We start from the raw sequence: 11998 nt of genomic DNA, 5'->3' as shown, positions 1-11998 counted from the left end.
ATCACTCAGCCATGAAATCAACGTCATAAGGCTAGTAGCAGCAAGATGAGTGGATTTAGGTAGGACGATTCTAAGTGAAATAAGTCACACAGAAAAAGATACTTATCATAAGATATCACTTATAGAGGGAATATAAAAACCGCTACCCTTGAACTGAATTACAAATCAGAGCAGGGTAACACGTTTAGAAAACACACTATGGCTGCTTAACGGGAAAGGTGAGGTGGGGTGATGCATAAAACAAGGGTTTCAAATTAGCTCAGATACCGTTCCATAAACCCAATAGGTAATAGACAAGACCTACTCCTTGCTCAGTGAATTGGACTCAACACCCCCTATTCACCGCCCAAGAATATATCTGACTAGTAAGAATCTTAAAACCTATGCATTGATATCTCTCTGTAAGTGAGTCCAGTGGGTGTAAAGCGGCAGAAACACAGCAGTGAAAAGCTGCTAAACCACATTATAAAAATCAATTACTTTTAAAAACCCGTGAAACAAAGACAGTGAAAGAGAGAGAAATTCTTACAAAGTTCTCTCAGGGGCTGTGCTGCCACCTGTATTGACCATATCTAGACACACAGCTGATTGAGACATAAGGGTGGACACTCTTGGGGCTGAGAGGTTTGGTGAGGTTGGGTGAGCAAACGCAGACCCTTTAAAGTAATACTGCGTGGTACCCATCCCATGGGTCCCAAATCTCCAGGTTCAAGGGCATCTTCCTACATCGAAAGCATGCATGAGAAACCCAGAAGATGGTACACCGTGTGCTCCGGAAAGGTTTTCAAAACGCACCTCATTTCTCATCTCCTTGTGCTCGGGTTTGCCATTCCAGCCGCTTTACTAGCAATCTCCCTCCTTGGAGAATCAGCACCTTTAACCTCCTGTTCCGTACAGGTTGCAATTTGTCCTGAGGATGAACGGGAAGAGGGGGAACCAATGAGAGACTAGCTCTAGGTGTTGGGACAGGCACAGGTCACTCTATTTTCCCATTAGGAAGAAGAATTAACCACAGGCTCAGCCTGCCGCCCGGGACTAGAATAGGGCCTGAAGCAATCCTGCGCTTTTGCGGGCAGCTCCCAAGAAAGCGAGTTGAAAAATGGAGATCAGGGGCACTGCAATTCACAAATCTGCAGACTTATATATGATGACTCTCGTCCACAAATATATTGAGGGAAGGCAACGAAGAGGATTGGAAAGCAAGGCAGAATTGCAGGAAACAGATTTCAGGAGGGAGACTCGAATCGCCTTTAAAGCACAGGAAAAGCGGCAAAACCTCGACAATGATGCCCTTGGCCAAAAAGGGCGTATGCGTTTTTTCCTGAATATATTCAGGAAAAAACGCATACGCCCTTTTTGGCCAACCAAGCAACCTGGAAAGGCAAATCAGCGCTACAAAGAAGTCTCGCTTACCATCGGTCAAAAGGGCCATGCTGAATAAAGTGTCAAAACCAGAAATGCAAGACAGGCCCTGGAGAAATGGGAGCCTGGCTACGCTGATGGGCGGGATGTAAATTGCCAACAGCCACTCTGGAGAAGTGCACGGTGTGTCCTGAAACATCTAAAAAACTCAGCTTAGGGAGCATAGGGCACTTCCACTCATGGGCGTATAAATTGGGAAAACTAAAAATCAGCAAGACACAGGCACCCCAAAGTTTAGGGCTGCTCTGTTGACAAGAACCTCCACTTCGTTACACCTTAAATATCCCAGGAAAGAGAAAAATGGATAAAGAAGTTGTGGTCCTTATGTACAATGGAATATCATTCAGCCATGAAATCAACGTCATAAGGCTAGTAGCAGCAAGATGAGTGGATTTAGGTAGGACGATTCTAAGTGAAATAAGTCACACAGAAAAAGATACTTATCATAAGATATCACTTATAGAGGGAATATAAAAACCGCTACCCTTGAACTGAATTACAAATCAGAGCTGGGTAACACGTTTAGAAAACACACTATGGCTGCTTAACGGGAAAGGTGAGGTGGGGTGATGCATAAAACAAGGGTTTCAAATTAGCTCAGATACCGTTCCATAAACCCAATAGGTAATAGACAAGACCTACTCCTTGCTCAGTGAATTGGACTCAACACCCCCTATTCACCGCCCAAGAATATATCTGACTAGTAAGAATCTTAAAACCTATGCATTGATATCTCTCTGTAAGTGAGTCCAGTGGGTGTAAAGCGGCAAAAACACAGCAGTGAAAAGCAGGTAAACCCCATTATAAAAATCAATTACTTTTAAAAACCCGTGAAACAAAGACAGTGAAAGAGAGAGAAATTCTTACAAAATTCGTTTAGGGGCTGTGATGCCACCTGGATTGACCATATCTAGACCCACAGTTGATTGAGACATAAGGGTGGACACTCTTGGGGCTGAGAGGTTTGGTGAGATTGGGTGAGCAAACGCAGACCCTTTAAAGTAATACTGCGTGGTACCCATCCCATGGGTCCCAAATCTCCAGGTTCAAGGGCATCTTCCTACATCGAAAGCATGCATGAGAAACCCAGAAGATGGTACACCATGTGATCCGGAAAGGTTTTTAAAACGCACCTCATTTCTCATCTCCTTGTGCTCGGGTTTGCCATTCCAGCCGCTTTACTAGCAATCTCCCTCCTTGGAGAATCAGCACCTTTAACCTCCTGTTCCGTACAGGTTGCAATTTGTCCTGAGGATGAACGGGAAGAGGGGGAACCAATGAGAGACTAGCTCTAGGTGTTGGGACAGGCACAGGTCACTCTATTTTCCCATCAGGAAGAAGAATTAATCACAGGCTCAGCCTGCCGCCCGGGACCAGAATAGGGCCTGAAGCAATCCTGCGCTTTTGCGGCCAGCTCCCAAGAAAGCGAGTTGAAAAATGGAGCTCAGGGGCACTGCAATTCACAAACCTGCAGACTTATAAATGATGACTCTCGTCCACAAATATATTGAGGGAAGGCAACGAAGAGGATTGGAAAGCAAGGCAGAATTGCAGGAAAGAGATTTCAGGAGGGAGATTCGAATCGCCTTTAAAGCACAGGAAAAGCGGCAAAACCTCGACAATGATGCCCTTGGCCAAAAAGGGCGTATGCGTTTTTTCCTGAATATATTCAGGAAAAAACGCATACGCCCTTTTTGGCCAACCAAGCAACCTGGAAAGGCAAATCAGCGCTACAAAGAAGTCTCGCTTCCCATCGGTCAAAAGGGCCATGCTGAATAAAGGGTCAAAACCAGAAGTGCAAAACAGGCCATGGAGAAACGGGAGCCTGGCTACGCTGATGGGCGGGATGTAAATTGCCAACAGACACTCTGGAGAAGTGCACGGTGTGTCCTGAAACATCGAAAAAAATCAGCTTAGGGAGCATAGGGCACTTCCACTCATGGGCGTATAAATTGGGAAAACTAAAAATCAGCAAGACACAGGCACCCCAAAGTTTAGGGCTGCTCTGTTGACAAGAACCTCCACTCCGTTACACCTTAAATATCCCAGGAAAGAGAAAAATGGATAAAGAAGTTGTGGTCCTTATGTACAATGGAATATCATTCAGCCAGGAAATCAACGTCATAAGGATAGTAGCAGCAAGATGAGTGGATTTAGGTAGGACGATTCTAAGTGAAATAAGTCACACAGAAAAAGATACTTATCATAAGATATCACTTATAGAGGGAATGTAAAAACCGCTACCCTTGAACTGAATTACAAAACAGAATAGAGTCACACGTTTAGAAAACACACTATGGCTGCTTAACGGGAAAGGTGAGGTGGGGTGATGCATAAAACAAGGGTTTCAAATTAGCTCAGATACCGTTCCATAAACCCAATAGGTAATAGACAAGACCTACTCCTTGCTCAGTGAATTGGACTCAACACCCCCTATTCACCGCCCAAGAATATATCTGACTAGTAAGAATCTTAAAACCTATGCATTGATATCTCTCTGTAAGTGAGTCCAGTGGGTGTAAAGCGGCAGAAACACAGCAGTGAAAAGCTGCTAAACCACATTATAAAAATCAATTACTTTTAAAAACCCGTGAAACAAAGACAGTGAAAGAGAGAGAAATTCTTACAAAGTTCTCTCAGGGGCTGTGCTGCCACCTGTATTGACCATATCTAGACCCACAGCTGATTGAGACATAAGGGTGGACACTCTTGGGGCTGAGAGGTTTGGTGAGGTTGGGTGAGCAAACGCAGACCCTTTAAAGTAATACTGCGTGGTACCCATCCCATGGGTCCCAAATCTCCAGGTTCAAGGGCATCTTCCTACATCGAAAGCATGCATGAGAAACCCAGAAGATGGTACACCGTGTGCTCCGGAAAGGTTTTCAAAACGCACCTCATTTCTCATCTCCTTGTTCTCGGGTTTGCCATTCCAGCCGCTTTACTAGCAATCTCCCTCCTTGGAGAATCAGCACCTTTAACCTCCTGTTCCGTACAGGTTGCAATTTGTCCTGAGGATGAACGGGAAGAGGGGGAACCAATGAGAGACTAGCTCTAGGTGTTGGGACAGGCACAGGTCACTCTATTTTCCCATTAGGAAGAAGAATTAACCACAGGCTCAGCCTGCCGCCCGGGACTAGAATAGGGCCTGAAGCAATCCTGCGCTTTTGCGGGCAGCTCCCAAGAAAGCGAGTTGAAAAATGGAGATCAGGGGCACTGCAATTCACAAATCTGCAGACTTATATATGATGACTCTCGTCCACAAATATATTGAGGGAAGGCAACGAAGAGGATTGGAAAGCAAGGCAGAATTGCAGGAAACAGATTTCAGGAGGGAGACTTGAATCGCCTTTAAAGCACAGGAAAAGCGGCAAAACCTCGACAATGATGCCCTTGGCCAAAAAGTGCGTATGCGTTTTTTCCTGAATATATTCAGGAAAAAACGCATACGCCCTTTTTGGCCAACCAAGCAACCTGGAAAGGCAAATCAGCGCTACAAAGAAGTCTCGCTTACCATCGGTCAAAAGGGCCATGCTGAATAAAGTGTCAAAACCAGAAATGCAAGACAGGCCATGGAGAAATGGGAGCCTGGCTACGCTGATGGGCGGGATGTAAATTGCCAACAGCCACTCTGGAGAAGTGCACGGTGTGTCCTGAAACATCGAAAAAAATCAGCTGAGGGAGCATAGGGCACTTCCACTCATGGGCGTATAAATTGGGAAAACTAAAAATCAGCAAGACACAGGCACCCCAAAGTTTAGGGCTGCTCTGTTGACAAGAACCTCCACTTCGTTACACCTTAAATATCCCAGGAAAGAGAAAAATGGATAAAGAAGTTGTGGTCCTTATGTACAATGGAATATCACTCAGCCATGAAATCAACGTCATAAGGCTAGTAGCAGCAAGATGAGTGGATTTAGGTAGGACGATTCTAAGTGAAATAAGTCACACAGAAAAAGATACTTATCATAAGATATCACTTATAGAGGGAATATAAAAACCGCTACCCTTGAACTGAATTACAAATCAGAGCAGGGTAACACGTTTAGAAAACACACTATGGCTGCTTAACGGGAAAGGTGAGGTGGGGTGATGCATAAAACAAGGGTTTCAAATTAGCTCAGATACCGTTCCATAAACCCAATAGGTAATAGACAAGACCTACTCCTTGCTCAGTGAATTGGACTCAACACCCCCTATTCACCGCCCAAGAATATATCTGACTAGTAAGAATCTTAAAACCTATGCATTGATATCTCTCTGTAAGTGAGTCCAGTGGGTGTAAAGCGGCAAAAACACAGCAGTGAAAAGCAGGTAAACCCCATTATAAAAATCAATTACTTTTAAAAACCCGTGAAACAAAGACAGTGAAAGAGAGAGAAATTCTTACAAAATTCGTTTAGGGGCTGTGATGCCACCTGGATTGACCATATCTAGACCCACAGTTGATTGAGACATAAGGGTGGACACTCTTGGGGCTGAGAGGTTTGGTGAGGTTGGGTGAGCAAACGCAGACCCTTTAAAGTAATACTGCGTGGTACCCATCCCATGGGTCCCAAATCTCCAGGTTCAAGGGCATCTTCCTACATCGAAAGCATGCATGAGAAACCCAGAAGATGGTACACCGTGTGATCCGGAAAGGTTTTCAAAACGCACCTCATTTCTCATCTCCTTGTGCTCGGGTTTGCCATTCCAGCCGCTTTACTAGCAATCTCCCTCCTTGGAGAATCAGCACCTTTAACCTCCTGTTCCGTACAGGTTGCAATTTGTCCTGAGGATGAACGGGAAGAGGGGGAACCAATGAGAGACTAGCTCTAGGTGTCGGGACAGGCACAGGTCACTCTATTTTCCCATCAGGAAGAAGAATTAACCACAGGCTCAGCCTGCCGCCCGGGACCAGAATAGGGCCTAAAGCAATCCTGCGCTTTTGCGGCCAGCTCCCAAGAAAGCGAGTTGAAAAATCGAGCTCAGGGGCACTGCAATTCACAAACCTGCAGACTTATAAATGATGACTCTCGTCCACAAATATATTGAGGGAAGGCAACGAAGAGGATTGGAAAGCAAGGCAGAATTGCAGGAAACAGATTTCAGGAGGGAGATTCGAATCGCCTTTAAAGAACAGGAAAAGCGGCAAAACCTCGACAATGATGCCCTTGGCTAAAATTGGCGTATGCGTTTTTTCCTGAATATATTCAGGAAAAAACGCATACGCCCTTTTTGGCCAACCAAGCAACCTGGAAAGGCAAATCAGCGCTACAAAGAAGTCTCGCTTCCCATCGGTCAAAAGGGCCATGCTGAATAAAGTGTCAAAACCAGAAATGCAAGATAGGCCATGGAGAAATGGGAGCCTGGCTACGCTGATGGGCGGGATGTAAATTGCAAACAGCCACTCTGGAGAAGTGCAGGGTGTGTCCTGAAACATCTAAAAAATTCAGCTTACGGAGCATAGGGCACTTCCACTCATGGGCGTATAAATTGGGAAAACTAAAAATCAGCAAGACACAGGCACCCCAAAGTTTAGGGCTGCTCTGTTGACAAGAACCTCCACTTCGTTACACCTTAAATATCCCAGGAAAGAGAAAAATGGATAAAGAAGTTGTGGTCCTTATGTACAATGGAATATCACTCAGCCATGAAATCAACGTCATAAGGCTAGTAGCAGCAAGATGAGTGGATTTAGGTAGGACGATTCTAAGTGAAATAAGTCACACAGAAAAAGATACTTATCATAAGATATCACTTATAGAGGGAATATAAAAACCGCTACCCTTGAACTGAATTACAAATCAGAGCAGGGTCACACGTTTAGAAAACACACTATGGCTGCTTAACGGGAAAGGTGAGGTGGGGTGATGCATAAAACAAGGGTTTCCAATTAGCTCAGATACCGTTCCATAAACCCAATAGGTAATAGACAAGACCTACTCCTTGCTCAGTGAATTGGACTCAACACCCCCTATTCACCGCCCAAGAATATATCTGACTAGTAAGAATCTTAAAACCTATGCATTGATATCTCTCTGTAAGTGAGTCAAGTGGGTGTAAAGCGGCAAAAACACAGCAGTGAAAAGCAGGTAAACCCCATTATAAAAATCAATTACTTTTAAAAACCCGTGAAACAAAGACAGTGAAAGAGAGAGAAATTCTTACAAAATTCGTTCAGGGGCTGTGATGCCACCTGGATTGACCATATCTAGACCCACAGTTGATTGAGACATAAGGGTGGACACTCTTGGGGCTGAGAGATTTGGTGAGGTTGGGTGAGCAAACGCAGACCCTTTAAAGTAATACTGCGTGGTACCCATCCCATGGGTCCCAAATCTCCAGGTTCAAGGGCATCTTCCTACATCGAAAGCATGCATGAGAAACCCAGAAGATGGTACACCGTGTGATCCGGAAAGGTTTTCAAAACGCACCTCATTTCTCATCTCCTTGTGCTCGGGTTTGCCATTCCAGCCGCTTTACTAGCAATCTCCCTCCTTGGAGAATCAGCACCTTTAACCTCCTGTTCCGTACAGGTTGCAATTTGTCCTGAGGATGAACGGGAAGAGGGGGAACCAATGAGAGACTAGCTCTAGGTGTTGGGACAGGCACAGGTCACTCTATTTTCCCATCAGGAAGAAGAATTAACCACAGGCTCAGCCTGCCGCCCGGGACCAGAATAGGGCCTGAAGCAATCCTGCGCTTTTGCGGCCAGCTCCCAAGAAAGCGAGTTGAAAAATGGAGCTCAGGGGCACTGCAATTCACAAACCTGCAGACTTATAAATGATGACTCTCGTCCACAAATATATTGAGGGAAGGCAACGAGGAGGATTGGAAAGCAAGGCAGAATTGCAGGAAACAGATTTCAGGAGGGAGATTCGAATCGCCTTTAAAGCACAGGAAAAGCGGCAAAACCTCGACAATGATGCCCTTGGCCAAAAAGGGCGTATGCGTTTTTTCCTGAATATATTCAGGAAAAAACGCATACGCCCTTTTTGGCCAACCAAGCAACCTGGAAAGGCAAATCAGCGCTACAAAGAAGTCTCGCTTCCCATCGGTCAAAAGGGCCATGCTGAATAAAGTGTCAAAACCAGAAATGCAAAACAGGCCATGGAGAAACGGGAGCCTGGCTACGCTGATGGGCGGGATGTAAATTGCCAACAGCCACTCTGGAGAAGTGCACGGTGTGTCCTGAAACATCGAAAAAAATCAGCTTAGGGAGCATAGGGCACTTCCACTCATGGGCGTATAAATTGGGAAAACTAAAAATCAGCAAGACACAGGCACCCCAAAGTTTAGGGCTGCTCTGTTGACAAGAACCTCCACTTCGTTACACCTTAAATATCCCAGGAAAGAGAAAAATGGATAAAGAAGTTGTGGTCCTTATGTACAATGGAATATCACTCAGCCATGAAATCAACGTCATAAGGCTAGTAGCAGCAAGATGAGTGGATTTAGGTAGGACGATTCTAAGTGAAATAAGTCACACAGAAAAAGATACTTATCATAAGATATCACTTATAGAGGGAATATAAAAACCGCTACCCTTGAACTGAATTACAAATCAGAGCAGGGTCACACGTTTAGAAAACACACTATGGCTGCTTAACGGGAAAGGTGAGGTGGGGTGATGCATAAAACAAGGGTTTCAAATTAGCTCAGATACCGTTCCATAAACCCAATAGGTAATAGACAAGACCTACTCCTTGCTCAGTGAATTGGACTCAACACCCCCTATTCACCGCCCAAGAATATATCTGACTAGTAAGAATGTTAAAACCTATGCATTGATATCTCTCTGTAAGTGAGGCAAGTGGGTGTAAAGCGGCAAAAACACAGCAGTGAAAAGCAGGTAAACCCCATTATAAAAATCAATTACTTTTAAAAATCCGTGAAACAAAGACAGTGAAAGAGAGAGAAATTCTTACAAAATTCGTTCAGGGGCTGTGATGCCAACTGGATTGACCATATCTAGACCCACAGCTGATTGAGACATAAGGGTGGACACTCTTGGGGCTGAGAGGTTTGGTGAGGTTGGGTGAGCAAACGCAGACCCTTTAAAGTAATACTGCGTGGTACCCATCCCATGGGTCCCAAATCTCCAGGTTCAAGGGCATCTTCCTACATCGAAAGCATGCATGAGAAACCCAGAAGATGGTACACCGTGTGATCCGGAAAGGTTTTCAAAACGCACCTCATTTCTCATCTCCTTGTGCTCGGGTTTGCCATTCCAGCCGCTTTACTAGCAATCTCCCTCCTTGGAGAAACAGCACCTTTAACCTCCTGTTCCGTACAGGTTGCAATTTGTCCTGAGGATGAACGGGAAGAGGGGGAACCAATGAGAGACTAGCTCTAGGTGTTGGGACAGGCACAGGTCACTCTATTTTCCCATCAGGAAGAAGAATTAACCACAGGCTCAGCCTGCCGCCCGGGACCAGAATAGGGCCTGAAGCAATCCTGCGCTTTTGCGGCCAGCTCCCAAGAAAGCGAGTTGAAAAATGGAGCTCAGGGGCACTGCAATTCACAAACCTGCAGACTTATAAATGATGACTCTCGTCCACAAATATATTGAGGGAAGGAAACGAAGAGGATTGGAAAGCAAGGCAGAATTGCAGGAAACAGATTTCAGGAGGGAGATTCGAATCGCCTTTAAAGCACAGGAAAAGCGGCAAAACCTCGACAATGATGCCCTTGGCCAAAAAGGGCGTATGCGTTTTTTCCTGAATATATTCATGAAAAAACGCATACACCCTTTTTGGCCAACCAAGCAACCTAGAAAGGCAAATCAGCGCTACAAAGAAGTCTCGCTTCCCATCGGTCAAAAGGGCCATGCTGAATAAAGGGTCAAAACCAGAAATGCAAAACAGGCCATGGAGAAACGGGAGCCTGGCTACGCTGATGGGCGGGATGTAAATTACCAACAGCCACTCTGGAGAAGTGCACGGTGTGTCCTGAAACATCGAAAAAAATCAGCTTAGGGAGCATAGGGCACTTCCACTCATGGGCGTATAAATTGGGAAAACTAAAAATCAGCAAGACACAGGCACCCCAAAGTTTAGGGCTGCTCTGTTGACAAGAACCTCCACTTCGTTACACCTTAAATATCCCAGGAAAGAGAAAAATGGATAAAGAAGTTGTGGTCCTTATGTACAATGGAATATCACTCAGCCATGAAATCAACGTCATAAGGCTAGTAGCAGCAAGATGAGTGGATTTAGGTAGGACGATTCTAAGTGAAATAAGTCACACAGAAAAAGATACTTATCATAAGATATCACTTATAGAGGGAATATGAAAACCGCTACCCTTGAACTGAATTACAAATCAGAGCAGGGTAACACGTTTAGAAAACACACTATGGCTGCTTAACGGGAAAGGTGAGGTGGGGTGATGCATAAAACAAGGGTTTCAAATTAGCTCAGATACCGTTCCATAAACCCAATAGGTAATAGACAAGACGTACTCCTTGCTCAGTGAATTGGACTCAACACCCCCTATTCACCGCCCAAGAATATATCTGACTAGTAAGAATCTTAAAACCTATGCATTGATATCTCTCTGTAAGGGAGGCAAGTGGGTGTAAAGCGGCAAAAACACAGCAGTGAAAAGCAGGTAAACCCCATTATAAAAATCAATTACTTTTAAAAACCCGTGAAACAAAGACAGTGAAAGAGAGAGAAATTCTTACAAAATTCGTTCAGGGGCTGTGATGCCACCTGGATTGACCATATCTAGACCCACAGTTGATTGAGACATAAGGGTGGACACTCTTGGGGCTGAGAGGTTTGGTGAGGTTGGGTGAGCAAACGCAGACCCTTTAAAGTAATACTGCGTGGTACCCATCCCATGGGTCCCAAATCTCCATGTTCAAGGGCATCTTCCTACATCGAAAGCATGCATGAGAAACCCAGAAGATGGTACACCGTGTGATCCGGAAACGTTTTCAAAACGCACCTCATTTCTCATCTCCTTGTGCTCGGGTTTGCCATTGCAGCCGCTTTACTAGCAATCTCCCTCCTTGGAGAATCAGCACCTTTAACCTCCTGCTCCGTACAGGTTGCAATTTGTCCTGAGGATGAACGGGAAGAGGGGGAACCAATGAGAGACTAGCTCTAGGTGTTGGGACAGGCACAGGTCACTCTATTTTCCCATCAGGAAGAAGAATTAACCACAGGCTCAGCCTGCCGCCCGGGACCAGAATAGGGCCTGAAGCAATCCTGCGCTTTTGCGGCCAGCTCCCAAGAAAGCGAGTTGAAAAATGGAGCTCAGGGGCACTGCAATTCACAAACCTGCAGACTTATAAATGATGACTCTCGTCCACAAATATATTGAGGGAAGGAAACGAAGAGGATTGGAAAGCAAGGCAGAATTGCAGGAAACAGATTTCAGGAGGGAGATTCGAATCGCCTTTAAAGCACAGGAAAAGCGGCAAAACCTCGACAATGATGCCCTTGGCCAAAAAGGGCGTATGCGTTTTTTCCTGAATATATTCAGGAAAAAACGCATACGCCCTTTTTGGCCAACCAAGCAACCTGGAAAGGCAAATCAGCGCTACAAAGAAGTCTCGCTTCCCATCGGTCAAAAGGGCCATGCTGAA

Source organism: Balaenoptera physalus (assembly GCF_965194825.1).
Source record: "Balaenoptera physalus genome assembly, chromosome: 14".
In the NCBI taxonomy this organism is placed as follows: domain Eukaryota; kingdom Metazoa; phylum Chordata; class Mammalia; order Artiodactyla; family Balaenopteridae; genus Balaenoptera; species Balaenoptera physalus.
The sequence above is the reverse complement of the archived record's forward strand: the minus strand, read 5'-3'. Positions refer to the sequence as shown.